We start from the raw sequence: 5739 nt of genomic DNA, 5'->3' as shown, positions 1-5739 counted from the left end.
GGTAAGCACAATAGCAGATGTCAGACGTGGCGTTGCCAGTGAAGGAAGAGACGAGAGCGAGAGAGAGAGCGGTGAGATAGAGAGTGACGAGACAAGTATCTTGCAACGCCTTTGCTTTACTTTACTTTCTCGACAGAAGCACGAGGTTCGACGGACAACGAAGAAGGAAGGCGCGAGAGAGTGAGGTGAGGAAAATTTAGAAATTGAAAATTTTCACTCGATGATGTTTTGAAAAGAAGGCCAAAGAAGAGAAAGAATAAATAAAATATTTTTTTACAAAAAAAATCGAGTTAACAATATCACATCTGTGTGTCACTCAGATCACACACAAATAGTAGCTTAACATATCATATCTCTCTATATATATAGAGAGATATCTTATTCCTTAGAAAAATAGAACAATAAATATAGATGCTATAGCCAATAAGATTTCTAGTAGAGAATTCACTCACATATTGCTATTTTAATGCTACTATTATGATATACGTAGAAGTTGCCGCGTTGCTTCATCACCAGCCCCGCCATCGATGGCCACCGCCGCGTCCGCTCGGCTCCTTCGCTTGTTGCTGCCACCGCTCACATATTGCTATTTTAATGATACTATTATGCATACAAGGATTTACAAATACACACACTTTAAGGGTAATCTCGCCAGCAGACGAGCATGATGATGCAGCGACGCACGATGTAGAACTTGCCGCGTTGCTTCTTCGCCAGCCCCGCCATCGATGGCCACCGCCGCGTCCGCTCTGCTCCTTCGCCTGTTGCCGCAACCGCTGTCATCGCTGGCATCGCGTTTTCTCAGTGCAGCTTCCACTAATTATCGCGACCTCGCATGCGAGCTGAGATCGATATATGCATCCTTCGAAGTGTATAGTAAATTAATTACAGGGACAGGATCACAGGAGTAGTGTAGGGGTCCGATACCAGATCTAGATTTAGACGAGTGCCGTACGTAAGACTCCAAAAGGTTACAGTCACCGAGTGTTGCATGGTCTGAGGAACCATCACTGGTGGAATGGACCAGGTTCTGAAGAAGTTGAAGGAGGCCATTAAAAGATATAGGAAGGTAACCAGACCCCTACCTTACGTGTCGATATGGAGGAGGAATTAGGGTACAACGAAGTGACTGCGAAGGCAGATGGAGGTCAGATTTAGAGAGAGACAGGGAAGAGGCGGTTGGTGGACATGCAATTAGTGCGTTCTGATACTGGAGTTAATAATTAAGTCGAACAAATCGACTGGGAGAATTATTTCGATATAATTTTTTTTTTTAAAAAAATAATTTATTCTGTTAAGTGTTAAATACAAAAATTAATTAATTTCAGTCAAATCTTTAAAAAAAATTCAATTAACTTAATTTTTGACTAAATTAATCGTTATTTATTGGTTAAATTTATTTCATTGTTATTAAAAATTCAATCAGTTAAATTAATTTAAAATTTTTAATTTATTCGATTTCGATTAATTCAATTTTAACACAATACCTCTAATTCTTCCTCCAGTTATAGAAGTAGTTAGAAAAGGAGATAGAATTATAGTCCTTAAGATAATAGTGACGAAAGAAACTATGAACATAATTAGCGTATATGCACCACAAGTAAGTTTAGATGAAGCTACCAAATCAAGGTTTTAGGAGGACTTAGATGAAATATTACAAAATATTCCACCAAATGAAATGATTTTAATAGGAGGTGATCTAAATGGGCATGTCAGAGCGAAAAATAAGGAATATGAGAGAGTACATGGGAGTTATGGGTTTGACACGAGGAATGAGGAAGGGGAAACTATATTAGATTTTGCGATAGCATATGACCTTATTGTTGGAACCCCAGGGTGTTTTGATGTAATCGAACGAGTTAAGTTAGATCCTGTTTTGTCTAACCCTTGTGTCTAAGTGTACAGGAGCTTAGGAACACAAGAAGTCGAGCGGAAGACGAGGCTAGCGAGAAGGACGACACGAGAGAGAGCCGACGGGCTCGGTGCGTCCGAGGGACGCGGTGACCGCGGAAGAGTACATCGGCGGACGAGAAGAACGTACGCAACGTTCGAGGGATGAGAAACTGGGAAGGAAGGTTGCTCGAGAAGAAGGTCGGAACTTGGGTTCGGGTGAGCCCTATTCCGGATGGCCGAGATCACCCAAGCTAGTGGAGCCTGAGCGAAAAGACCCGGACCGAGATGAGCTGAACTGGAGAAGGGAAAAAGTCAATTCCTGTTGACTTTAGGGCTCCGGGCGCCCGGAACAGCCCTGGGCGCCCGGAACCCTTCCGGGCGCCTGAACTGAAGATATTGACCAGATCGAGTCAAACTCGATCTGAACGTTGGGGGATAAAGTTTTATCCCCCCAGGGCGCCCAGAACCCTTCGGGGCACCCCGACCAATGCTATAAATATAGCACTGATCTGCACAGCTTATTCATCTCTCACTCGTAATCAGTTTTCTCTGTGCTTTCATTTCTATTCTTTTTATTTGTGCTATCAACGCTGTAAAGAGGCTACTCCGCCCGAAGGATGTCATCAGATAGTGCGCTTACTTTCCTTGGATTAGCAATCCCCTGATTGCAAACCAAATAAACCTCTGTGTCTGATTTGCATTTTATTAGTCTCTTTATTTTCGATTACAAAGTTTTTTTGAATTAGTTGAATATCCGAGAAAGGTTTGTGATTTTTTTTTGTAGGGCAATTCACCCCTCCCCTCTTGCCGGCCTCCAAAGGGACCAACAACTGGTATCAGAGCCGAGGCACTTCAGGAGGACTAACCACCGATCGAAGCAACGAGATGGCCGGACCAAGCATTGTTCCACCAAAATTCGAGGGGGACTTCTCACACTGGAAGCGTCGTATGGAGGTATTCCTAAAAACTGATTTCGAAATTCGATTAATTATAAAGTATGGGTTTGTATCTCCGACGGATCAAGATGGAGAAGAAAAAGAAGAGAGCCATTGGACAAAGAAGGAGCAGAATGATTCCGTAGTGAACAACCATGCGGAATATCACTTGCTGAGCGTGTTGCTGCCTCAAGAAGTCAACTACATCGGAAGCTACTCGTCGGCCAAAGAACTCTGGGAGAAGTTCCTGGAGCTCCACGAAGGAACATCCGAAGCTAAGCTAGCAAGAAGAGACATCCTTCGGAATAGACTGACGAACATCCGTCTGGAGAAAGGTGAGAAGGTAGCCGATCTACACGCGAAGGTAAAAGAATTGATTACCGGTCTTGAGAACCTTGGTGAAACGGTAATAAACCGGGACACCATACGCTACGCTCTCAACGCGTTTCCCAGAACTCCAGAATGGACGTCAATCATCGACGCCTATTACATTTCAAAGGACCTGGAGGTAAGTACCTTAGAAGAACTGTTTTCTACTATGGAATTGCATGAAACCAGGTGTGCAGGGACAACTAAGGAAACAAGCCAGATAATGGTGCTGAACGCAACCAAAAGGGATAAACCCGAGTCAGACTCAGAAGAGGACCAGGAAGCATACATGGTAAGAAACTTTAAAAAAAAATTAGATCTAATAAATTCAAAGAAATACAGAATAAAAAGAATCTTAGAAATAGAAGAAGGATGCGTTTCTACCAGTGTCAAAAGGAAGGACACCTAAAAGAGGATTGCCCAGAACTAAAGAAGGACAAAGGCAAGATTCTCAAGAAGCACAAGAACCTAAAAGCTACTTGGGACGACACTTCATCATCTGAGTCCGAGATTCAAGAATATGCCGGGCTGGCGCTGATGGTAAGCTACGAAGGACAAAGTACATTAGAACCCAGCATCGATGAAGGGGGAGCGACCTCAGATGAGAACAGCGAAGCAGGGGGAGATTCAGGCTTCAAGTCTGATATGGTAAGTGAGGTATGCTTCTTACCCCCTGATCAACTTTACTTTGGAATTAAGTCTATGACAAAATCCATGTTTAAATTAAAAAATAAAAATACTAAATTAAAAATTAAAAACTTAGAAATAAAAAGAACTTTAGCAAAATCTTGTCTAATAGAAGACTTTGATAAAATAAAATTTGAAAATAATAAATTAAAAGAAGAAATCGAAAAATTGAAAAATTCCACCTACTCAAATATTTCTACTTTTAGAAATTATAGAGGTTTAAATTGATACTATAGGTTTCATCAAAGTCAAATCAGAAAAATATCAAAAGCCTATATATCTAGAAAATATTTAATTAATCATATAGGTAGGAACCTCTACTGGGTTCCGAAAACATGTTTAACTTGAATTTAAAATTAAACTTAGCATTTTCAGCGAGAAAGTTAAACAAATAGTTTCTTTATGAGGCTTTGTCTAAGGAAGTGGTTGTTGCTCCAATAACCAAGAAGGTCTAGCGGCTCGTCACGACCTCGAAGCCAAAATACTGAAATCAAATGTTTAATTAACTTTCTGGAAAAAGTATTAAAGTTAGAGTTAAATAATGTTTTAAAGTTTTTAAACATTTATTTTGAAAATTTTGTTTAACTTAGAAAATTTTTCTGTTGCAAATAATGCTTTAAAAGAGTTATTCAATTTGTTTTAGAAAATATATTAAAAAAATATTCATATTTTCAAAAACTTAGAATTTTTTTTTAGAAAATTTTTACGTTACAATTTTTTTATTTAACTTAAAGATTTTTTTTAAGGTATCTATTCTGTTGCACAAAATTTTGTAGAAAAATTATTGTTTTACTTAGAAATGTTTGCAAACACTTAAAATCCTTGAAAAATTATCACAGTTTCTCTAACATCATTTTTTTTTTATAAAACTTCAATTTTTATTAGAAAGTTAATTCCGTGGCACATGTTTGAAAACTTCGATAAATGTTAAGAAAGTGTTTAAAAATTTCATTTTTTTAAGTTAGATTTTCACCTTAGACTTGTGTAGGAACCCCATTTTTTTTAATGTGATCAAAGGAGGAGAAGTATGTTAAGTCTAGGAGGAGGTATATAATAATTGTTGAATTGACAAATCTTGGACTTATTTGCATATTAATTATTTTTATTGCATTTGTTTTACCCTAACTTAACTTGGGTTGTTCACATCAAAAAGGAGGAGATTGTTGGAATCCCAGGGTGTTTTGATGTGATCAAACGAGTTAAGTTAGGTCCTGTTTTGTCTAACCCTTGTGTCTAAGTGTATAGGAGCTTAGGAACACAAGAAGTCGAGCGGAAGATGCGGCTAGCGAGAAGGACGACACGGGAGAGAGCCGATGGGCTCGGTGCGTCCGAGGGACGCGATGACCGCGGAAGAGTACATCGGTGGGCGAGAAGAACGTACGCGACATTCGAGGGATAAGAAACCGGGAAGGAAAGCTGCTCGAGGAGAAGGCCGAAACTTGGGTTCGGGTGAGCCCTATTCCGGATGGCCGAGATCACCCAAGCTAGCGGAGCCGGAGCGAAAAGACACAGACCGAGACGAGCTGAATTGGAGAAAGAAAAAAGTCAATTCCTGTTGACTTTAGGGCTCCTGGCGCTCGGAACAGCCTGGGGCACCCGGAACCCTTCCGGGCGCCCGAACCGAAGATATTGACCAGATCGAGTCAAACTCGATCTGAACGTTGGGGGATAAAGTTTTATCTCCCCAGGGCACCCGGAACCCCTTCAGGGTGCCCCGACCAGTGCTATAAATATAGCACTGATCTGCACAGCTTATTTATCTCTCACTTGTAATCAGTTTTCTCTGTGCTTTCATTTCTGTTCTTTTTATTTGTGCTGTCAACGTTGTAAAGAGGCTACTCTGCCCGAAGGAGAT

General features: G+C 40.4%; 1 long non-coding RNA gene across 1 annotated transcript; it reads right to left on the bottom strand.

The window, feature by feature from the left end:
* Positions 1-257: 257 nt before the first annotated feature.
* Positions 258-1020, bottom strand: LOC122016998. The gene is made up of 2 exons (XR_006121242.1): positions 928-1020; positions 258-842 (listed from the first exon to the last, which is right to left on the bottom strand). It is a non-coding gene; the product is annotated as an uncharacterized LOC122016998 (long non-coding RNA).
* Between the last annotated feature and the right edge of the window lie 4719 nt (positions 1021-5739).

Source organism: Zingiber officinale, chromosome 8B (assembly GCF_018446385.1).
Source record: "Zingiber officinale cultivar Zhangliang chromosome 8B, Zo_v1.1, whole genome shotgun sequence".
In the NCBI taxonomy this organism is placed as follows: Eukaryota; Viridiplantae; Streptophyta; class Magnoliopsida; order Zingiberales; family Zingiberaceae; genus Zingiber; species Zingiber officinale.
The sequence above is the reverse complement of the archived record's forward strand: the minus strand, read 5'-3'. Positions and strand labels throughout refer to the sequence as shown.